This window comes from Monodelphis domestica, chromosome 4 (genome assembly GCF_027887165.1).
Source record: "Monodelphis domestica isolate mMonDom1 chromosome 4, mMonDom1.pri, whole genome shotgun sequence".
NCBI lineage: Eukaryota > Metazoa > Chordata > Mammalia > Didelphimorphia > Didelphidae > Monodelphis > Monodelphis domestica.
This window is the reverse complement of record NC_077230.1, coordinates 122,522,094-122,547,215: the sequence shown is the minus strand read 5'-3', so window position 1 is coordinate 122,547,215 and position 25,122 is coordinate 122,522,094. Positions and strand designations below refer to the sequence as shown.

Genomic DNA, 25,122 nt, shown 5'->3' with positions numbered 1-25,122 from the left:
TAGATGCCAAGCAATTCATTGATCATGAGTAGAGCAGATAAGGATAAATTGGGAAAATTCCTTTGGTATTATGGGCTGCATTAAATGACCCCATTATAGTCATTCTATTTTTGTCTGTGTGTATCCCTTCCTCTTTCTGAGGAGAGAGGCCTAGTATAGCCAGATTAATCGTCTTCCAAAGGCATTTTTATGCCTCATCATCATCTATTCATTTTTGTTGAAGACATACATCATGTCCAGCCCTGTGACCTCATGTGGCTCCCTGCCCAACCTCTCTGGTGACATTCCATGTTCTAGACTTTTCTAAAACCATCTCTGCCATCAAAATTTACTTCTACTATTCTCTCAAAGCCTTGCTTTCTAGCTAGAAAATCTCATAAATTAATTCATACTAAAGTGCTAATGACTGACAGAAACTCAATGTGTTAACTTTCCCTGGTAATAACAGCATTTTAATAGGAGTAAATCATACTTCTAGAGAACCTTAAAGTTTGCTGTTTGTTCTTGACTCCTGATGAAGAGGTAGGCGATGGGCTCAATATATAGAATGGGATATTTAGGGACATAACCAAAGTGAGAATTTCTTATGCATCACCAGGCATATTTGTTCCAAGAGTATTCTTTCTTTTCTTTATCAATAAATGTAGGAGAGAGGAAGAAAGGAGAGAAAATAAATACTCATGAGTGAAAAATATAGAAAAAACAAAATATGTCCTGTTTACCTGTATCACTGTAATAAATTATTATCTCCATTTTATAGATGAGGAAATTGAGGGTCAGAAAGCTCATGTGTATTTGCCAATGGTCACACAAATAGTGTCAAAGGTAGAAGATGAGTCCAGATTTCTTTATTCTGTGCCCAATGCTTTATAACAGGGTCTCTCAGTTCCTGAATCTCAATGAGTAACTAATGGTGGAAATCTCAAAGCAATTTATACCCGGAAGAAAGATATAGATGTAGATAGATATACATATACAAATGGAAACAGGTAGGTGATTGAGTGGATAAAGTGCCTGGTCTGGAGCCAGAATGGCTCATCTTCCTGAATTCAAATCTGACCTCAGATACTTACTAGCTATGTGACCCTGGGCAAACCCTGTTTGCCTCAGTTTCCTCATCTATAAAATGAGCTGGAGAAGGAAATAGCAAACCATTCCAGAGTCTTTGCCAAGAAAACCCCAAATGGGGTCAGGAAGTGTTAGACATGACTAAAATGACTCAATAACAACAAATCACATCTTGCTGATCTACCTACTGTTCCAGCTCAAGGAGCCAACTTTCCTGCTAAGTGATGTGTAGGTTTGTAAAGGTTGTGGAGGGTCCAGTTGAAAGTAGAAGCCATGCCCTGTGGGGAGTTTCCAATCCAATTAATGAAATAAAAAAGGTAACAGCTGCAATGAAGAAAGCCAACTTCGCCATAACCATGCAACAACAAAGATGAACACCAGAACAAAAGACATTTTCGATATTACTCTTGATATTTATAATGCTTTAAATGCTTCAATCAATTCTTTTGAAAGCCAAGTATGTGTAAGGCACTATACAAGGGAGTAAAGATATAGAATCTCCAAAATTTGGCCTTTATACTTAAGGAGCTTGAGATCTATTTGGGGAGACATGAAAAAAAAAAACACAACATCCAAAGAAGCACACACTCAATAAGGAATAAACAGTAAAGAAGCAAGAGTACTATTATATTCTGCCCCAAAAATGAGCACCTCAATTTCAATTGAATAAATATTTATTAAGCCCTTATCGTTGCTGTGATGTACAGCTTAAAATAAAACATTTTTTGCCTTCAAAGATTCCTTTTATTGAACCTGGGAATATGGTTAGTGCCCCCAAAAAAAGTATAATGCAAGTTAGGATTCATAAGGAAAAGGGAATAAGAATATTTAGAGAGCCAACTATGTGCCAGGCACTATACTTGGTACTTTTAAAAAATATCTCAATTCTCACAATAAATCAGGCAAACAGATGCCAGTGACTTAGCCAAGGTCACATAGCCAATAAGTCTCTGAGGCTGAATTTGAACTCAGATCTTCTTGACTCCCAGTCTAGTGCTCCGCGCACTAAGCCAACCATTGCCTCCTTGTCGTAAGACAAAAGAAAGGTCTAGACAATATTCTATCTCTAGGAATACTGAAAAGAGAAGGAATATCTTCAGTCAGAGTAACCAGGGAAGGTTTCACAGAGAAAGTAGTGTCGAAGCCAAGCCAACAATTCAATAAACATTTTTAAGCACTGACTACATACACTTGCTATGTGTAAGAAGTGAGGATCTAGAAGGTAGTGAAAAGAAAGTTGACCTCCAAATCAAAATGACTGCTTTGAGTGCCAATTCTGACATTTACAGGTTTTTGTGCCCCTGAGCAAGTGTCAACCTCTCTGAGTTCCAAGCCACTCACTATGGCTATAAGTTGTAGAATAAATTGCCAATCGGTTTTGATAGAAAGAGTTTCTTTACAGGTAACTCCCTACAGAGATAAAATCACAAATCTGGACTTTAAAAGATGTGCAAGAAACGGTGATCAATACTGGAGATACAAAACCAAAACAAAACAAAACAAAGAAAAAATCTCTTTAAGAAATTTCCTTTTTATGAAATCCAAGTCTTGAAGGAAGGTACAAATTCTCAAAGGGGAAAATGAAGAAGGAGTACACACAGAAACAATCATGTTATGGAGAGAGAGACACCCACAGAGACAAAGACAGAAACAGGCAGAGAGACAGAGAGCCAACACAAGGTGAAGAAGGAATTTATGGTAGCAATAATAAACCTTTCCGTGAGGAAAAATCCTCATCCATTATTTTATGTGATTCAGCACTATAATATAGAGAGTAAAAATATTCTTAGTTCCATTTGACAGATGAGAAAATTCCCACCGTAAGCTAATTCTGAATCCAAGCTAAAAGGAGTAAAGGTAGGATTTGGAGAGGTAGAGAAGAGGGGAAAGGACATTCCAGTCAGAAAAAGCAGTGTGAAACATGGGATGATAAGCATTCACTCTGTTGTTTAGAGGACAGTGAGTCTTGCTGGAACAAAGGTTTTGAATATGCTGGATGACAAATGTGGCAATTTTTGAAAAGACAAGAATTCTCAATTTGCCCCTTCGAATTGGAGGAATCCCAAGTGAAGGGCAAATGTTCTTTCCCAACTTTGCGTGCCTGTGTTCCCTTGGCCATTTTCTGGTAGCAGAAAGTAGAAAAGAAGCCTGCAGCTTTGACAACAAAGGGGACCGGAGCTGAAACAAACTGTGTAAATGCTTCTGAGAGCCCCCAAGTCACTGACAGCCTGTGAGGGGCCCTGAAATCTATGGAGCGTCTTGGGGGAAAATCAGCTTTGCAAGTCTTGATGCTTTGTTTTATCATTACGGACATCAAAGGGTTCCTTTGAGTTAGCAACTGGAGGGTCTTTGGAGGATTCAGGCATGATTGGAGGAGCCCAGCATGCCTAGAATAGAGATGGCAGTAAATGTCAGATGCAGTCTCAGGCAAGACACAGGACGGAGTATCATCACTTTCCATCCAGGGAAATGATTAATACATATGCATGGCGTCCTTTTAAAAGAAATCGTGATTTGGAGGAGGGGAGCCACAATGGCTCCGGGCTCTACATATCTGGCTTCACATTTTGGCTTTTATTGGGCTCCATTTCAAGATGGTGGCGTGGAAGAGATCTGTCATTGGAACCAACCAAGTCTGGGTCTGGCTCCTGCTTATAGACTCTGTGCGACTCAGCTAGTCACAGCATCTCTGGGACACCATTTTTTCACTTGTAGAGCTGGTGCAATAATCACTTCTAGCTTGCAGTTGTTGTGAAGATCAGCTTGTATATGTAGGAGCAGCTGGGTAGCATAGTATCAGGCTGAGTGTCAGGAAACCTAGGTCAGAATATGGCCTCAAACACTTCCTACCAGTGTGACTGGCCAAGTCAATTAACCCCAATTGCCTAGCATTTCCTGCTCTTCTGTCTTAGAAGTGATAATAAGACGAGAAGACCAGTTGTACATACATACATACACATGTGTATGGAAATGGGCATGTATAGCTATGTATACATGTCTAATATATGTATGCATATTAAAGCTAAAAGCATTACACAAATGGAGCTCTTTATTATCATTTGGTATTGTAACATTCATTTTAGAAGTAGTTCTTTGGGGGCAGTTCGATGGCTCAGTGGATAGAGTTTCAGGTCTGGAGAGGGGAAGTCCTGGCTTCAGATTTGAACTCAGATGCTTCTAAACCACGTATCCCTGGACAAGTCACATCATTAACTCCAATTGCCTAGCCCATGCTGCTTTTCTGCCTCGGAATCTATCAATTCTTAGACCTTCTTTCTTTTTTTTTCCCTTACCTTCCGTCTTAGAATCAATACTATGTATTGGTTCTAAGGCAGAAGAATAGTAAGGGCTTGGCAATGGGGGTTAAGCATCAGCCCCATTATTTCAAAGCCAGGGACTCTCTTCCTCCTTCCTTTCTTTTTCCTTCCTTCCCTTTTTTCTTTCATTATCTTGGTTTTCTTTCTTCCTTCACGTCTATTTTTTTCCTTCCTCTCTTTCTTTCCTTTCTTCTCTTTCTTTCATAAAGCACCTGAAAGAGCACTAGATATATAGCTAATATGTAGGAAACATTTCCCCTCTTCTGGCCCCCTCCTCCTCCTTTTTTGTTCAGTTATTTCAGGTCTGTCTTATTTCTTGTGACCCCAATTTGGGTTTTCTTGGCAAAGATACAGGAGTAGTTTGCCATTTCCTTCTCCAGCTCCTTTTATGGATGAGGAACTCAGACAGTTAAGTGACTTGCCCACAGGCATAAAACCAGTAAATATCTGAGACCAGATTTGAATTCATGAAGATGAGTCCTCCTGATTCAAACCCAATGCTCTATCCCACTGTACCACCTGGCTGTTCCCTTCCCTGTCCTTAGCTCCCCATTAAAAGGAAGCCTAAGATTAGACCCCTCTGGTTCCAAACAATGTCTTTATTGTTTGTACTATATAAATCTATATACTATAAACATATTTAGGATATACTTTAAAGTACTGTATAATTCTAAGTGCTTCCTTATTCATGATTTGTTGTTTGTTTGTTTGTTTTTAACTCTTACCTTATGTCTTAGAGTCAACACTATTTATTGGTTCCTAGGCACAGTCTAGAGAATGGCCACATTTTATTTGACTAGACCTTCTCTGATCACCTCACGATTCTAGATCTATAATATACCATAGGAGGTCTAATCTTCCTTATTATCAGATCAGATCAGCTGACCCCTCTGCTCTGGAGACCTGTGAATGGCCTCCCATTGACTACTCTGGATGGCAAGAATTGTACTATTGGCTGAGTCCATTGATTATGTATAGAGAATCATGTCCTTGGGCTTTGAATTTTTGTTTTTTTTTTCTGCACTTTTAGTTTACTAGAAATTAGTCTTTTGACTCTTGAAGACCCTTCCTAGACATGTCCCCTTGTAACAAGTTCCTCCTAGACTCCTACCTCCCTCTTGGGATGCCTTGCATAATACTATGCTGGGAGATACCATAAGGACACAACTCATTTTTTTTTCATCCAGCCCTTCTTTGAAATAAAAAAAAACGTTTTCTTTGAAGAGTACATTATGGGGCAGGAAGGTGTTCTGGATAAATGTGGCATGTTCTATACATGCATCCCCCTCTTTTTTTATGTTTCCTGCTAAGACTGTTTTTAAAGACTATGTAATCAAGTTAGCAATTTGTTGCACTTTATTAAAGTAGGAGTCATGATTAGTTAAAAAAAAAAAAGTGGATAGAGGCCAGGCCTGGTGTGAAGAGGACCTGGGTTCAAATGTGGCCTCGAATACTGTCTAGCTGTGTTACCCTGGGCAAGTCACTTAACCCCAATAGCTTAGCTCTTACCCTTCTGCATCAGAATTGTCCCTAAGACAGAAAATAGGGATTGTCTTTTTTTTCCAAGGAGAGATCGAGAAATAGAAAGGAAGAGATCATCGGGCCCCTTTAGCAATGAGATGGTGTCATAAATACCATTGAAAATGCACTCATATTTGCCATCAATGATATCAGCAATGCCCTGTCAATGAGGGAAGAGGGGAAAGATGGAAGGAGGAAGAGAATTTTGAACTTAAAATTAAAAAAAAAACAAATGTTAAAAACTCTTTTCACATGTAATTGGAAATATATATATAAAGACAATTAAAAGACCAGTATCAGCTACCTACCTGAGAATGCACAGAGCTGAGCCCATGCTGAAGAGAGCAACCACTTCCCAGCTGTCAGGGTCAGGCTGCAGGGCAGGTGATTTCCCCCTGATCCTGGGTACTCTCCAATAAATAGATCCCAGCTGGCAACAGCAGGTCCTTCTCATGTAATCATTTTCAGCACCCCATCATTTGCATATGAACACTTGCCAGCTCAACTATGAGGTTAATATAATGACAGAATAAAATTAAAACCTTCAGTCTGACACCACAATACATTTCCATTCTTACATAATTATTCCTATTGGCATACTGTATTCCAGTCAAACCCTCCTACTGCCTTCCCAAGGGTATGCCTTATACATCCCCACTGCTGTGCTCTTTTCTATGTCTCTAGCACACTTCTCCCTTCCTTTCTGTTGAATTGCTGTTCAGTCGTGTCTGACTCTTTCTGACCCCATCTGGGGTTTTCTTGACAAAGATACTAGAGTGGTTGGCCATTTCCTTCCCCAGTTCATTTTACAGATGAGAAAACAGAGGCAAACAGGGTTAAATGACTTGCTCAGTCACATAGCTAAGAAGAGTCAGAGGCCAGATTTGAACTCAGGAAGATGAGAGTTCCTGACTCCATGCCCAGCAGCACACTCTCTACTGGGCTACCTAAAACCCAGCTCAAATCTTACCATCTCCTTCAAGCTTCCCTTATTCCCCCAATTAATCGTGACATTTCCCTCTTATATAATACTTTGCTATAACCTATTATTGATTACTCTACTGATTATCTCCAGATTTTCCTATATTTATCTTGTTGGTCCATAGTTATTTTCATGTTGTCTCCCCCATTAGACTGGAAGCTCCTTGACATAAAGGACAGCCCTTTTTGCCTTTCTTTGTTTACCCCATGTTTGACACCACACCTGGCACATAATAGGTGTTTTATAAATGTTAGTTGATATCTTTTTGCTCCTGCCCATTCCAGCCTTTTTTCCTCAGTCTTCTCTTTCTATACCCCTAACAGACTTCCAGAATATACCCACATTTGCTGACTGCTCAGGAAATTATTATAAGAGCTTAACAACATCATTAGCAATCATTGTCTTTCTAGCCTGAGGACTGTTTACCAATAGATTGTATTTCCCCTTTGGGCAAATGTTTATTGTCATTAATATTGGGTATTACTGTTTGTCATCTTCCCATCCTTCCCATCTCTAATTCAGTCTAAAGGTTTACTGAAAAAAAAGCCTCTAGTTTTTTTTTTTTAAATCTCAGCTCTGAAATACAAGGGACTTTGAGGGAACTGCAAAGTACAGTAAAAGAAATACTGAATGTGGCCTCAGAGGACCTGGGTTCAAATCTTGTGTCTATTACTTACAACTTGGGCAACCTCGGGCAAGTCACAACTTCCCTGGGCCTCAGTTTTCTCATTTATTAAAAAAAAGTGGGGGGGTGTTATACTATAAGACCTTGGAGGTCCCTTCCAACTCTAGACCATTTTCCCAACAATATCAACATGCCACGACAATCCCTTCATTCAATGACCATTCAAAAGATTCTAGTCCTTCAATTTGGAAACACCAAAGTAGGCTTTTGGAAACACTGCTCTTCATCCGCCCTTTTCCTTATACCCCCAATCTTCAGAAGTTTTTCTAAATTACTCCCTTAACTATGCAATTATGTGGAGATGCAGTCTAATTCTTTTAAAAGTGCATGTACAAAAATATTTTTAGCAGCTCTTTTTATAGTGGTAAAGAATTAGAAACTGAGGAAATGTTCATCAATTGGAGAATGGCTGAACAAGTTGTGGTATATGATTGTAATGGAATACTGTTGTGCCATAAGAAATGATAAACAGAATGATTTCAGAAAAACCTGGAAAAAACTTATATGAATTGATGTAGAATGAAGTGAGAAGAACCAGTAAACAGTAACAGGACTTAACTATTATCAGCAATGCAAGAATCCAAAACAATCCCAAGGGACTCAAGATGAAAAATGCTATTCACAGCCATAGAAGGAATTGTCAGTCTGAATGTAGATCAAAGCATACATTTCTCACTTTATCTTCTTCATGAGGGAGATAGAGAGAAAAAGAAAGAGGAAAAAAAGGAAGGAAGGAAGGAAGGAAGGAAGGAAGGAAGGAAGGAAGGAAGGAAGGAAGGAAGGAAGGAAGGAAGGAAGGAAGGAAGGAAGGAAGGAAGGAAGGAAGGAAGGAAGGAAGGAAGGAAGGAAGGAAACAATTGCTGAAAATTGTTTCAACATGTAATTGAAAAAAATAAAAGGCATTTCCCTATAAGGGTGTGTGTGTGTGTGTGTGTGTGTGTGTGTGTGTGTGTGTGTGTGTGTGTGTGCGCGCGCGTGCGCACACATTATAGCTCTCCTGAATCATATCAGAGGCCCAGACCTCCAACATCTAACAACCAGGGCCACACATATTTATGGCTCTATTTAATGAGATCTGTGCTTTTATTGGCAAATAGAACTCCCAATGAGGAGAGTCTCTCCATCCATGTAGAAGTGTTTTGCAATTTATAGTTTGAGGTACTGAGAAATTGTGACTGATGTACCATGATCACATAGCCAGTGTGTGCTGCAGGCAGAATTTGAATTCTGGTCTCCCTAGCTCTGGAGCTCACTTTCTTTCAACAACATCATGCTTTCTTCTCTCTAGGGCATTTCAGTATTAGTCAAGCATAAATCGTAGATTGTTCAATTGCCTACTCTATGTACTGAATCTGTAACATTCCATACTGGACATCAGCTTTTTACCTATTCTTTGGTATTAATTCTTTATATTATTCTTAGAAATAATTAATTACCTCCAATGTAGCATCCCCCCACCCTATGTTCACATTCTGAAATGGCAGTGAGACCTCTCTCACAATGACAAATGATGACAAGGTGGGCGGTGGAGGAACATAGAAACTACACAGTGGAGACTTTGGCATTCCAGAAGAATTCCCCGATCTTGCATATGCTCCTTAGTCCCTAGGGTAACAAACCCCCAAACATACCTCTACCTGAATTTGGAAAGGGAGCTGCAAAGCTTGCAGACTCCAATAAATAATACAACCCTGATTCACAGGGAATAGAAGTTGCCACTCTCCAATGGAAGCTGACACTCCATAGAGGAGCTGCTACTTCATACTATCAACTCCAAAGAGGCTACTTTACTACCCTGGGCTCCTCCATCAGCCCTAAAACTACCTGATTATCCCCCAGACTGTTTCACCAGCTATTAGGCTAACATACCAACATTAACCACTTCTTCAAATAAAATTCTTTTCTTACTTCTAGATTAAATCAGTTTGAGTCTCCCATTCTTGGGTTGAGACTGCTACAAACTTGTGTTTCTCCCACATCAACAACTACCCTCAAGCCTACCTTAAGTACATGGAAATTTCCTCCCTATGGTTAATCAACCATTCACCTTGGTCCCTAGCCACTAAGGAGCTGCCTAAATTTACATTGATGCCTCTCAGCCCCCACACTGGCTGCAGTAACTCTGCTAAGATTACATGTATGAGGGTTGGGTTTGTTTTTTTTTTAATTTTCCCTTTAGTCCCATTCAGCTGCTGCCTTGTGTTTCTACTCCCTTTCATCAAAAGTTGGAACCGCTAGATGCCTCAACTACCTTGTTACCTATTCTTTTTATTAAAATCCTATTCTTTGGGGGCAGCTAGGTGGCTCAGTGGATTGAGAGCCAGAGACAGGAGGTCCTGCATGCAAACCAGAACTCAGACGCTTCTTAGCTGTGAGTCACTTGACCCCCTTTGTCTAGTAGCCCTTACTGGTCTTCTGCCTTGGAAACAATTCACAGAACTGATTCTAAGATGGGAAGTAAGGGTTTAAAAAAAAAAAGAAATAGTACTCTTTGAAATCTGGGTTCAACCTTGGAGTCTAACCTTACTGAAATTACTCTTATCTATAAAAATAATGATAATAATAGCACTTATCTAACAGGGTTATTGTGAGGATCAAGTGAGATAATTTATGCAAAGTGCTGTTCGGTCATATTGGACTCTTCATGACCCAAGATGGGCTTTTCTTGGCAAAGATACTTGGAGTGGTTTGTCATTTTTCTTCTCTATTGAATTAAGGCAAAAAGAGGTTGAGTATCTGAGGTCACATTTGAACTCAGGTCTATCTCCCTGATTCCAGGTCCAGCACTCTATCCATTGAGTCACATAGCTACTTGGAATCCTTAAAGCATTATAAATGTCATCTACTATTTCCACTGTCACCAGTGACTTCCTATTTGCCAAACCAATAGCCTTTTTTTCTTCCCTAGTCATCCTATTTTACTTTTAAGCAGTTTTAGCTGCTATTGCCTTCTTCTTTCTCCTCTTCCTCCTTCTCCTCCCAGAGCCTCTCTCTTCCCTTGAAGTTTAAGACACCACATTTTTCTGGTTCTTTTTCTGCCTCAAAAACTGCATGTAATAGACTTTTCTACTAACAGCAATGCAATGACCCAGGACCATCCAGAGGAATTTATGAGGGAGAATGCTACCCACAACCAAAGAAAGAAATGTGGGAGCAGAAATGTAGAAGAAAAACTTATGATTGATCACATAATTCAGTGGGGATATGATTGGGATTTTGATGTTACAGGATCACTCTACAGCAAATATGAATAACATAGATATAGATTTTGAACAATGATACATGTACAACCCAGTGGAACTACTTGTCAGTTTCAGGAGTGGGGAGGAAAGATGGGGGGGGGGGGATCATGAATCATGTGACCATGGAAAATATTCTAAATTTTTTTAAAAACTGCTTCTTCTCCATCTCTTTTTTCTTTGTCCTGACTCTTTTATATGGGTGCTCTTTAAGGGTCCTTGAGCATTTATAGTTTAGAAAAAGCAAACCTATAAATAAAACCTATAAACTTATTTTTTGTTGATTGTTTAGACTTAAGAAAGATGGAGAAAATCATGGTAATGTGGATTAAACTTTAAAATGCATTGCACAAACATTTTTTTTCAGAGAGCCAGTAATTAAACTTTTACTAGCATATCCACAGTTCTGCCATGGTTTTGTTTTCCTCATCTCTCCCAGTAACTCCCTATTCTCTCTGTTCCTACTGCTCTACCCTGGAATGGAGCAAGGACAGATATGGGGAATAAAGGAGTAGGGCAGGTGATATGGTGTCCTGTGGGGAGTCAGAATTAGGCAGCCTGATATAGTAGGAAAAGCACTGACTTTGGAGATAGAAGACCAATGCAGCTTTGAACCATTGCTTCATTTCTTTGGGCTATAATTTCTTTTATGGGTAAAATGATTTGGTTGCACTAGATGATCTCCAAGTTCCCTTTCAGCACTATGTTCATACAAGCCTAGTAAAGGCCCTCATTACCAGCCACCAAAACTTCTGCCTCCTTATAGATCTCCCAACCTCTATCCTATCCCTTTTCCAATCTGTTTTGTATATTGATACTAGAATCATCTTTCTTCTGCAGAGATCTAATCCTTTGCTCAAAAATCTTTAATGGCTCCTTTATCTTCTGTTTTATTATTGTGTTCAATCACGTCAGACCCTCCAAGACCCCATTTGGGGTTTTCTTGGCAAAGATACTGGAGTAATTTGCCATTTCATTCTCTAATGGATTGAGACAGGAGTAAATGACTTGCCCAGGGTCACACAGCTAGTAAATATCTGAGGTATTTGAACTCAAGAAGATTAATCATCCGGACTCCAGGCAGAGTACTCGATCTGCTTTATCACCTAGCTGCCCCATCTTCTACCAAGCAAAGCTCAAATTTCTTCATCTGGCATTCAAGGACAAAAGAAAGAGTCCTGGCTTCAAAGAGTCTAGACCCTGTCCCCACCTCTGATGATTGTTAACTGGGTGACTTTGGGCAAATCATCTAATTTTCCTGGTCCCAAATTTCCCCATCTTTAAAATGAGGACCAGTCAGCCTTAAAAGTTCCTTCCAATTCTAGATCTACGGACGAACTTCCAGCTCCACAATCTGTTAATATCTAATTTTCCAGCCTTCTCTGACATTCTTCCCTTCTGTTCACTCCATAAACATAGCCAAACTGCTATTAGGTAGAGAAAGAAGCTGCCTAAATGGTAAAACATGAGGATCAGGACAAGGCTCACCCTAGCATCTGACATTGCCACTATTAGAATCTCCTTTTGGCTTAAGGCATTGAAGGTCCCTATTAAAATGCAAATATATTATCTGGGGCAGGTGGCTGCTAGGTAGTAAGAGGCAAAGTAAGTCATACCAATTGCTTTCCCCTCCTTTTTCATCCCCCACCATCCCAAACACTATACAGATAACTGGGTGGCCAGGGAAGGCTAGGGGGCAGGGTTCTCAAAAGGACAACTTAAGGTGGACAAAATCAAATGGAAATATGGCAAAGAGGTTAGAAGCTAGTTAACTGTATGATTCTGAATCAAGGACTTTTCAGGCACAATAACTAAACAAGCATCTTTGATGGTACCCTCTGAATCTCTGAATTGGCAGAGATGTGGAAAGACAGAGAGACAGAGGCAGAGAAAGGAAGAAACAGAGACAGAGAAAGACAAGGAATTAGAGAGAGACAAACAGAAGAGAGAGAGACAGAGAAAGGAAGAAAAAGAGACAGAAAGACAAAGAATCAGAGAGAGAAAGAGAGGGAGGAAGGGAGAGAGAGGGGGAGGGAGGGAGGGAGACAGAGACAGAGAGAGACAGAGAAAGGAAGAAAAAGGGACAAAGAGAGAAGCACAGAGAGAGACAGAGAGACAGAGACAGAGACAGAGACAGAGACAGACAGAGACAGAGACAGAGACAGAGACAGAGACAGAGACAGAGACAGAGACAGAGACAGAGACAGAGACAGAGAGCATAAGAGAAACAGCTCCTGGAAGAGAGGTCCCAAGCCCTTAGGGTTCAGCACAAAGACATGGGTCTAAGAAGGATGAAGAAAAGCCAAATATCGACAACCTCCCAGATTTATGGGACTAAGCAGATAAGTACTGGTCTTAAAAGGGGAAATGAGCTTTCTCAACTTACATATCAAATAGTCTGGATAATGAACTTTGGCATTGAAACTATTTCCAAAAAAATCAATCAGGCCAGGCCTATGCCCTTTTGTCAGTGTGATATTTTTTAATGCCCATTTTCCAGATGAGACAATGGAGGCCTAGCAAGAGGCAGGGGAAAACTTGCACAACACAATAGAGGAGGAAAGGGTACTCTTCCTTAACTTGTGTGTGGTGATTTTTTTCCCGGATCCCTCTATGTCGTTACCCCACTTCGCTTCAGCCCATGCTACCAGCTCATTTGCTTAATTTGTGCCCAGCTCTGCAAATGGCACTGCTCAGGCTCTGATCTCTCTATTCCTCAGCTGGGGACCGCCTCACTCACGACTTGCTCCTCCAAATCCCCACCTCAGGGGCCAAAGAGGAGCAAAGGAAGAGTAGCAAGGAAGAGCAAGGAAGGAGTAGCAATCAGCCAGCTACTCGAACGAAATGATGACTCAGCAGCCGCCAGGCGTGATTGACTGGAGGACCCTCGGGCCGCGGGGGTCCAGGGTGGAGTGAGTGAGGAGGGACCAGGTTAGAAAGAGGCAGCCTGGGTTTTCACTGCTATTTACGCGATTCAAGCTCAGGCCTATGGGATCAGTAAATGGAGTGTGATTACGCGTCCTGCACACTGCATATGTACCTGGGCGCTGCCTCGGCTAATAAGCGTAAAAGGAAACATTTCCTTATCAGGGCACCCAAACCCCTGGCGCTCTCCCCGCTGGCCCCAGTCTGCTCGGAGTTGCTGGGCAAGAGGAAAGGGCGGACTGCTCCGACTGAGTTTATGTGCTACATCCTCCAACTCAGCCCCGCCCGGCCGTTTTAGCCGCTACCCAAGCACACTTCCTCCTCCATTCCCCTCTCTAACTCCACTCCACCATTCCCCTCTATGCTCTCATCACCTTAACCACCCCTCCAGTATTCTACTCCCGGGATCCTGTCCATCCCCTCTAAACCCCTGGTCCTGGGAGATTGAATGGAACCATTCAAGGGAGAATGGGAAGGTCGCAAACCCATTCTCTATTTTCCACAACTCACACCCGAATTCCCGTCTGGCATTCTCTTCTCCAATCCTCTTTTTCTTACCTCTGCTTTCTTCCAACTCCCTCACCTGCTTCCCTCCCCATTCCTCTCACCTTCTTCTCCCTCCTCACTCTGCTGCCTGATCAGAGTTCAGGAAAATGAGACAAAGATTAGAGAGTACCTACACAGAAAAGAGAATGTCATGTTTTTCCTCTATTCCCATAATATCCTCATTCCCATTCCTCATTTCCTCAGCTTCCCCCTATGCCCTGTTCTCTCTCTCTCTCTCTCTCTCTCTCTCTCTCTCTCTCTCTCTCTCTCTCTCTCTCTCTCTCTCTCTCTCTCTCTCTGTCTCTCTCTGTCTCTCTGTCTCTGTCTCTGTCTCTCTGTCTCTGTCTCTGTCTCTCCCCCCTCCCCCCCCCTCTCTCCTTTGAAATGACAAGCCAATGGCTCATGCTAAATCTACTCAGAGGACAATTTTTGCCAATGTCACTCCTTTTGGGGCTAATATTTGATGCTTGTTCAAAGTCCCACCAGGTTGGGGCTGAGGCTTGAAAGCTCTGCCAACAGGCTCACTAGGTAGCCTGGCAGGCTGGTGCTTCCCTGCCCCCTGCTTGAGAGTCAAGAGCAGAAAACCTCCTGGGGTAGAGTTGCTCTAAGCAGCTGGCCTCCGAAGGCTTAAGTGACCATTTTCCATCCTCCCACGGGGATCCCTGGGCAATTTGCTTTGACCTTTAGTTAAAAACCAATTTCTATCAGAAGACCAACATCGGCTGCCTCCCTGGGGTGCTCTCTTATGACAAGTGCGTCTGCATGACTGGGTAAACAGGTGCTAATATGAATTTGGACCTTTTCCCATAAGGTCCTTTTGAAGGGGGAGAAGGGGAGAGAGTTACTCTCTAGATGAGGGTGGCATCTGCATGACACTAAAATATTCAATTGGCACAACAAACTAGTTTGGAGGGGAAAACCCACAAAAATCGACTTTAGAATAATTGGTTGGTTACTTTGCCTCTCCTCCTCCCATGTCCTCCTTTCTCCCCAACTCTCTAAAAGAAAAAAAAAAGAGAGCGAGAGAGAGACCTCTAGATATTTGGAAACATTCTGAGTGACTGAATTGTTCATTTTTTATTTGGATTCTGGATGTCCTTGAGGAACACCCTGGACTATTGAGATGTGGATCTAAGTATTATGCCTGATTCCTTCACCTGCTATTTTATTTTGGAGAAAAGTCATTGCCATTTAAGTTTAAACCTAGAAGGAACCTTGTAGACTATCCAGTCTAATCCCTATCAACTTTGCAGATGAGGAAACAAAGGCCTAGCAAAAAGAAATGACTTAACTAAGGTCACACTACTGAGAAAAAGAGCCAGAATTTGCCCTTCTGTCCTATGATTCAGATACCAAATCCAGTGTTTCTTAAATAAATAACATAAATAAATAATCATTTAATATTAGTGATTTAAATAAAATAAATAACACTAGAAAGTTGAATTTAAACTCCTCAAGGAAAAGAGCTTATATCTGTGTTTGTATCTTTTTCTTCTAGGGACAGAATTGTGTGGATAGGTGAAGAGGGAAGAATAGAGGAAATTGGGGTTAACTAGACAAGCATATGCTTGAAAAGCATAATGAAATATACAAATACAGTGTAGTCCTTTTTCAAAAAAAAAAGCCTAAGAACCTTCAGAAGAGGAGACAAAATTGTGGGGTAGGGGTTAATGAAATGTTTTTTTTTCATTACTGGAGAGAAGGATGGGAGGGCACCCACAATTTGTCACCATCTACCCCTCTATCAGTGACTTTCTGCAATTTTTTACATTCTTTGAAGCCCTAGACCAATTCCAAAAAGAAACTGCCAATCAAACAAGTGTTAAGCACTGACTACATGCACATGAGATTAAAGAATGAAATGATCCCAAGCGGCAGTGAGTTTAGTGAGTTAGCAAAAAATAAAGTTAATAATAAATATGTATATTATATATGTGTGTATAAACACACACACACAGAGTAGTTAAGTTCAGTACTAACTATGGAAGAAAGGACACTAGCAGCTGCCAGGGATTTAAAAAGGAAAGCTTTGTGCAGAAGATGGTGCCTAAACTACATCTTGAAGTAGAGAGATAGTGAATTGGAGATAATGAGGAAGGACATTCCAGGCATAAGGAATGGCTAATGCAAAGACCCAGTGTCAAGAGATGTCGAAAAATGGGTAAGAAACAGAGAAAGGCAAGTTTGGTAAGAATGTAGCATATGAGAAGGGGAGTATTCATTGAGGCTAGAAAGACAGATCAGGATGGGGTTATGTAGAATTTTAAAAGCTAAACAAGGGAGTTATATTTTTTTTTATTCCAGAAGCAACCAAAAGCCACTGGAGTTGGTTGGTTAAATAGAAGAGTCATGTTAAGCCACTTATTTAAAGAATCCAGATTTCAGCTACCATGGGCATGTTGGGTCAGCACTGTTCCCAAGCATCTTGGATGTTTGGAAACATCTGGGGAATGGATAGTAATTTTCACTTTAATCCAGATGTTTGGTGCAAGACAAGAGGCCAAAGCAAGAAAAGATTATGACAATAGACAAGGATGTCAGTTTTTGTTGTTTATACCATCCAGCTGTCCTATCTGGAGCCTAGCACAGCTGCTTGTGTATGATGAATTCAGGAGTCCTAGAAATAACATTCTTCTTTCCTCTCCCTCCAAAAATATCCTCCAAGACAGGTTCCCTTTTGTCTCTTTACCAAGGGACTGAGCTACAGTGAGAGATCAGACTTGAGGCTGCAGATACTCTCTCCTCTTAGGAGAGGGACGGCAATTAAATAATTAATTTAATTAAGCCCTTACTATGTGCCAGGCACTGTGTTAGGCACCAGTCAACAGTGTCTTCCAAGCAAACCTCTTTCCGAAGAAGTGATTAGGGAAAGAAATTAGAGAAGAGGGCCCTAAAGGCTGGGTGAAAGGACAGACCAGTGGCATGGGCACAGGGACATGACATGTGGGCAAGGAGGCATGGGAGGAAAAAGCCCACGTGGGGTATCATTCTCTCCCTTCGGCAGGTTCCTGCCATGCCTTCCCAGAGTTCAACTCCCTGGCTGCTGGCCAGCCTGATCCTAGCTCAAGGCCCCAACACCAAGTCCGTGACATCCACCAAGCCCTCCTTAGCTTGCTGAGACTAGCCACTGCACATCAGCCAGACACCGCTGTCTGTGCCTCCCTCCCTGTCTCTCTCCTCCCCACACCCACTCCTTCCCCCTCACACTGTCAGCACCCCCTGCAATGAACCTGAGTTCAGGCACATGGCGAGAATCCCCAATCCCCAGCCCCAGCATGGCCTCCGGAGCCCTGCAGGGCAAACCAGGCCTGTGTTATTGATGCAACTTTCCTCCCCCAAATGTTCCCTGGTCTAATCACATTTTTTAAAACTCCACAAACACAATCTCTGCACCGTGATCAATTATTTAGCAGAAAATGATGCATTGAGTTAGAAACTAAATGCCATTTAATATGCCCCAGGAATTCTAATTACATGCTATCACTGTATGCCTAATGAAAAGTTTCCCTTTCTCGTGTTTTGAAATCTTCCCGGAGTGGAGAAGAGCCAAGATCTATATGCTTTGGGTTAAAGTCGGGAATGATGGGGCCCTTTTAAGGTAATCAGTTTCGCCGCACCCCCAACCCCTCCCCCGGTTGTCCTTGTGGGCTATTTATGATTTTTTCTGTTTTGCAAATTACTCCTTTTTCAAGGTTGTTTGTTTAGTGTTGGGAGGTTATTAAGCAAACTGAGCAGCCAGTCCTTAAGCTAATCGGGGAGGAGTGACAATCTAGATCCGGAAGGATTCAATATTTAAGAGGTCCCTCCGCCAGAAGACTTGTCAGTCTAATGGGTTTGGGTCGCTCCACTTGGAGGACTCACTGGGAAGCTTTAGCTGCTCGGCCTGCTGAAATAACAGGATCAGTTTTTATTGGAAAGTTGACCCTGGCCAGACTGCCTGTGGGGATTCCCATAGGAAGAAGGGAAGCTAGAGACAAGCAGTGAGGGAAATGAAGGAAAGGTTATTTACTGCCATGTCAGGCCTTTCCATTCCATCTGCCCAAAGGCTCCATCAGTCTCCGGGCCAGACCCCTTCTTCACCACTTGGGCTTCATATTCAGAATGATAGAAGCTTTCCCCTCCCCCATTCTCCACCTCAGCTATCTTGCCTCAAGCTCTTTCATTCAATAGGTTCTCTAAACCCGGTACCCTTGCCCCTCCCTCCCCCCTTTTCAGTCCCCCACCACCCCCATCTGCTAAAGGCATGACTATGCCCAAGGACTATCACAAAATCTAGGTAAGGGTAGGGAAGTACTGAGAGTCCATCTGGGAGCCACCATTCCACTGGGGCAAGCAATAGAGAAAAAATAAACTAGGGAGAAGGGGTAGAAAGATCTTGTAGTGGATTATTCTTTGAAGATTTGATATTGCTATTTTTATCACCATTTTTAAAGATGAGGAAATTGAGTCAGACAGAGGTTAAGTGATTTTTCAAGGATAACACAGCTAATAAGTGTCTGAGGTCACATTTGAATTCATTTCCTCATGAGTCCAAGTCCAGGACTCTCTCCATTGTGTTTCTTAATTTACAATTTGAAATGTGAGTGGAGAATGAAGTAGAGAGAGACTTGAGGCAAGAAGACCAACCAACAGGCTGTCATAGAAGTCCAGTTTTGTGTTGATGAGGGCCTCTGCTATAGCAGTGGCAGTATCAGAGGAGAGATGTATATACAAGAAATGTTCCAAAGGTAGAAATGACAGGACTTAGTCACTGATTGGATATGGGAGGTAAGAGAGTGAGGAGTCAATAATGGCATGTCCATTGTAATCTCGGATAATTGGGAAAAGAGAAGTACCCATGACAACAATAAAGAAGTTCTTGAGAGGGGAATGTTTGGGATAAAAGAGAATGAGTTTAGTTTTGGATGTGTTGAGTTTGAGATGTCTATGAATTCAGTTCAAGTTGTCCAATAGGCAACTAGAGGTCAGCAGAGAGAGTATAGTTAGACAAATAAATGGGAGAATCAACTTCAAGATGTGATAGTTGATTCCATGGGAAATGATGAAGTCATTCATCAAGAGAAAGAAGAAAAGAGGGTTTAGGACAGAGCCTTTGGGGACCTCCATGATTAATAGTCATGACCTGGCAGGCTAAAGATCCAGCAAAGTACTTTCTACAATACCCCAATCACCTGAATGATAGAGTCCCTGTCTTTGGAGCTAACAAAAGAGAATCCAAAAACCCAGTTAGTTCTCCAGTCACCACAAAAATGGGTCATGGTAATCTCTTGGCTAGAGAGGCTAGGCTTATACCATATCACCTTATTCTTCACTTGATTTATTATCCTTCAACACCTTTGCATGGTTTGTTTTTCTAAAACCTTAGAAAAATTATGAAATGGGCGAAATGTATCCTTTTTCCCCCACTTCAAGTAACCCTTCCTCTAAGTTATCCTCTGGAATGTGTGCCATGATGTTTCCCTCCTTATCATGGTGCAAACTTTTGGGCTTTCCCTTTTCTACTACAAGACATCTCTTTTAAATCCCATTTCCATCATGGCCCTGATTTCTATTTAGTTCAGTACTACAAATAATTCTTAATTGCCCACTGTTTTATAAGGCACTGTGCTAAGGCTCCAGGGACACAAAGATGAGTGACAATACAGTCTCTGCTATCTGGGACCTTATTTAACAGGGGGCACAAGACTCTTATACAAATCAGTATAATATAAATTAGATGGTCATGATCAAAGGCAAAGGTGAGGTTTCAACAAAGTGCTGTCAGAAATATAAGGCTAGGGTCACTTTCAACTAGAGCACTGGGGAAAGATTTCATGTCACTTGAACTGGGACTTGAAGGATTTCAGAGCTACTATGTAAGGTACCAGTCATTTAGAGGATAAGCTACTGGTAACGGCTAACAATTGTTGGGTGAACTTCCCAAAGAAAACTGCATTTTAACCAAAAGAAGGCCTCCTTTCAAAAAGGAGTAACCTCTAATCCAGAGATATTTATGTAATGGACTAATAGCATCACATCTCACAGGCAGATGCTTACTCTGCCTACATCCCTATGTTTCCTCTCCAGTCCTGCCAAACTCATCTAGTTATCCCTTGTTTTTATCTCTTTCCTCCCTGCCCCCCCTCCCACTCAGCCTCCCCTGCTATGTCTTTACAAATTTCATTCCTCCCTTGTGGCATGCCCTTTTCCTCTTTTCCTTTCCTCTTTTCCTGCCAATCCAGGTCCATCCTTCAAAACCTGCAAAACTCACTGCATTTGGAAAGCTTTTCATACTTAACCCCTACCTGGCCATTCACTCATCTGCTAAGTCCCTCATCAACACTCATGTCTTCAGTTGTATTGTACATTCAAATCTTGGGAATTTTTGGATGTAGGATACAACATCTTTTCATTTTCTTGAGAAACAATATTTGTTTAGTCAATTAAAGGGATCAATGAGATGGCAGTGGGGATGTTTCTGCTACTTAGCATTTTTCACATGTAAAATCACTTTAGCAATAATCAGAGACAGCTAACATAGCCAATATACATGATTCTTATTAATTAAGGGAAGCCTGGCAAGAAATGGTGATAGGGCCTCACTGTCTGGTTTAATTGATATGCAGAGTTTTGGGGTGTTTTTTTTAAGAATCTGATGGTTCCTGAATCATAGAATGTTAGAATTAGAAGAAACCTTTGATATTGTCTAATTCGGATGCCTTCTTTTAAAGCCAGGGGACATTGAGATCTATGGAAGTGATGTGACTTGCCCAAAGTTACACAGTTAATAAAGCAATTGAGGATGGATTCAAACCCACATCTTGAGACTTAAATCTGTTTCTTTTTCTACCACACCTTGACTGCCTAAGTATTAAACTCTCTATATGAATCAAAATATATGTCACAACTCTTTTCCCTTTTATGTCATATAAATAATCTAACCCCATCAGCACATCCATCCCCATTCCCCAAGATGAAGGCAATGAAATTGGAAAGCCCTATTGGAAAGTCTTGGATATGTGTGCTTGAGTGGACACTTGAGAAATGGTCAATACATTTCTGATGGCATGAGAGGCTATATTAAAAAACAAAGGCCCTGGGTTCCTTTGGAAAAGGATTACATGTCTACTGGCTTTCTATTTCACTCAAGAGACCTGATGGGACACATATTCTCCTCAGTTCCTCTAAAAATGAACCTTGTTTGCCTCAGTTTCCTCAATTGTAAAATGAGTTAGTTGGAAAAGTAAATGGTAAACCACTGCAGTATTTCTGTCAAGAAAATCCCAAATGGGGTCATAGAGAGTCAGACACAACTGAACAACACAATAATTCAAACTGATTCATTCCTCTTAGGCTACCAGTGAACTTCTGAAATAGTTAAAATTAAATTATGAGGCTGTTAGTAGCTTTATTACATCAAAGTAGTGATAGTAAAGATAGGAAAATGTAGGAAAGAGGTAGAGAATTGCCTAGCCTACCACCCTATGTGCCATTCTAATGGCTCACTGCTGACAGGGGTCCTCCCTTAGGTTCCAATCCCCAGCCAGAAGAGTTAGAGAGTGTGTGTGTGTCCTGAGCCTTAATCTCGACTTTATAAGAAGTTTTCTCCACCCGCTAGCTCTCCCATGTCACATCTCAGGAACCAGTCATACTTCCTTAATTTGCCTGGCACTTCCCAGGGGGCCAGTGCTTGTGGGATCAGTTTCCCCTCTCCTTGGTTTCAACTTCCTTTCTCTGAGGGCTTGTCTATCCCTGTACATCTCAATGATAAATGCTGCAAAGTCAAAGGTTCGCTGATGGATTACATCAAAACAAAGGGAGGGGAATTCCCTTCTCACATTTCCAACTACTAAATTTTATTTTTTAATCTTTTATTTTTAAATCCTTATGCTCTTCAACCTCTCTCTGCTACATTCAACACAGTTCACTATGCTTCCTTAAAATAAACACCTCGTTTGGTGTCATGATATTGTATTAAAACTACTATATTAGGCAGCAATCAGTGTTCTTCTTCTAGTCTCTCCCCTCTGTGACCCATCCTCCATAAAACTGACAAAGTTTTAACCACATTATTCCCTTCTTCAAAAACTTTCAGTAGCTTCTCATTCCTTCAGGATAAAATATGGACTCCTCAAGTTGTAAATTAAGGTCCTCCTCACCAAGGTTTTCCAACCTAATTTCACACTATTCCTTGTTATATTCTCTATGTTGCAGTCAGATTGAACTATTACTTCTTCCTCAAAGTTTCAACTCCATCTCCCATTTCCATATATTTACACAAGGTGTTCTGCCTCTTTCCTTGACTCTTCCTCTTAAATTACTCTTTCATCAAAACTCATTTCATGAAGGACTTCCTTTGAAGACCTATCCTCATTCCTTTGGTGTACTCTTTCCCCTAATCCTCATGTTCTCATGTTTGTTTACATATTTTTCCACCACCTTGACAGCAGTCTTCTTACCTTACAATTGGCTCAGACCATTCATTGTGTCAACTTCTCTGATTGGCACATCCCAGTTCTGATCACACAACTATTTCAGGAAGTAGAGAGGTCATTCATGCTCATTTCACTCCCGATTCTCTGGATTTATGAAACTCCCACCCAATAGTCTCATTATCTTGATCACCAAATTCAGTATCCTGCATATGACAGAGACTAAACAAATGCTCATAGGATTGGATTAAATTGGAGTTCCATCACCTACCACCACCACTCCAGAAACAGCAGATTAAGGTTAGAGAGAGGAACTACCGAACAGTGTCCAAACCATCCATGGATCTAGTTCTATCTATTGGTGCCCATGTGGTAGAGGGAAGCTGGGCTCAGTCCTCACAATCTCCATAATGACAAGAAACAAGAAAGGTAGAGTGAAAATGCCATAGGAGTCATAGCTTTAATCCTCAAAATTCTATATTGTCCTACTCTCTTCCTCTGCCTATATTCTTTCTCATGAACACTTTGCATTTATTGCCCTGCCTGGTGTAAACTTCATGGAACAAGATACCCCTCCCAGGAAAAGTTCATCACTTCTAAACATACCACCATACTGCTAACTCATGTCTTGTTTGATACCACCTCCTTCAGCTTCCTCTCCCCTCTGATTGGAGGGGTAGGGGTAAGGCAGGGTACCAAACTCCTCCCAATGCCTTCCTTTATAGAGAGAAGACTCCACTTTGCATCTGCTGCCCTGTCTATTCAACTCCATGGAAAAAGATGCCCCCTAGTGTTCCATTCCCTTCCCCACCCCTTCTGATGGCCATCAATCCTCTCTCTCTTTCTTCCTGCCTCCTGTGTCTTCTTCTCTTTTAAATGATAAACTCTTTGAGGGTGGGAGTTCTTTTTTTGTTAATTATATCCCCAGTGCTTAGCATACTGCCTGGTACATAGTAAGCACTTAATAAAATTGGATTGGAATGTACTGGATTGGACCATAAATGTCCTGATCCAACATATACCAGCTACTTACTTCTAGTTACATCACTTAAGTAACCCAATAGAATTTCTACCAAAATCAGCTTCTACTTATTTCAGCGATTGCCACAATGCTGGCAGGATGGAAATATTCCAGGGGCATCTTGGGTGCACAGGTTTAGCTATGTTCTGTCTGATCTGTTATCTCTAAGCCACCCAGCACCCTGACTCCCCTTTTTATAGTAACTGCTAGGTAGGACTACAAGATCTGAGTCTAAGCTACAGGTGGAATGTCTAGGCATAAGGGAGGTTCTCTCCCATTCAAAGCAAGGTCAGAAAAATACCCAAGAGGAAGAAGCCTAGGGCATCACCGATTGATGATTTGTCTCTGATAAAGAAGAAGCCTGAGGCAATGTCCTTTACACCTCTTTCTCATTTAGGGGAAGGCTATGCAGCTGCAGGCTCTAACTCAGGGAACTAAGGCTTGCTAGGGGGGAAAGATGCTAAGAATAAGGAAATGATGGCTTCAGCTTTGCCAGGAACAGAAGTAGAATAAAGCCTTGGTGATAATAGTGCTAATGTTAATAGACAGCAAAGAGAAAGTGGAACAACAACTCCTATTAGTTTAGTCTTCTCTATAAAGAGAGATCTCCACAGTGCAGTTAGAACAACACTGAAAATGGAATTAAGGTCCAAGACAGAAGATTACAAGAAAACATTTACTGAAAAGGAGTTTAAAGCTCTAGGTCCAGATGAATCACAGTGTTCAAGGAACTTACAGGAAATTACAGGGAAAACTATTCTTGAAGTAATGATAGCAAAGTCTTTCATGATAAATCAGTGGAAAAGATGAATGATTGCAGACTGATTGGTGCTACAACTAGCTGTGTTTGTAGTCTGGAAGACCTGAGTTCAAATCCAGCCTTAGATATTTACTAGCTGTGTGATTCAGAACAAGTCACTCGGTCTCTGTATGCCTCACTTTCCTTCTCTCTAAAATGACAATAATATCACTTAGTTCTCAGGGTTGTTGTAAGGATGAAATGAGATCATATTTGTAAAGCATTTTGCAAATCTTAAAGCACAATATAAATGTTAATGATGATGGTGGTGGTGGTAATAACAATGAACCTTGGCAAATTTATTTCCAGAAGGAAACAACCAGGATTATGAAGGGAAGAGTGTTGTGTAAGGAACAGACAAAGAAACTATACATGCTTAGTTGGAGGAAATAAGACTTCTGGGGGCAAGAGAGAATATGCTGGTTACTTTGAAATATCTGGAGAATCTGATTGTAATTCTAGTAAGAACTTATCCTGAGGAAAATCAAATGAGAAAGAAGTAATAGGAAGGCAGAAGTTGGCTTAGTAAAAGAAAGAGCTTTCTAATATTGAGTGCTATCTGACAAGAAATGTGCTACCTTACTGAGTGCTGAGCTCCCTGTCTCTGG

General features: G+C 41.2%; 1 pseudogene; it reads right to left on the bottom strand.

Annotated features, from left to right (window-relative positions):
• LOC130458952 (tubulin alpha chain-like) overlaps positions 1–17,560 on the bottom strand; it is a 136,634-nt pseudogene extending 119,074 nt beyond the window's left edge.
• Positions 17,561–25,122: the final 7,562 nt, after the last annotated feature.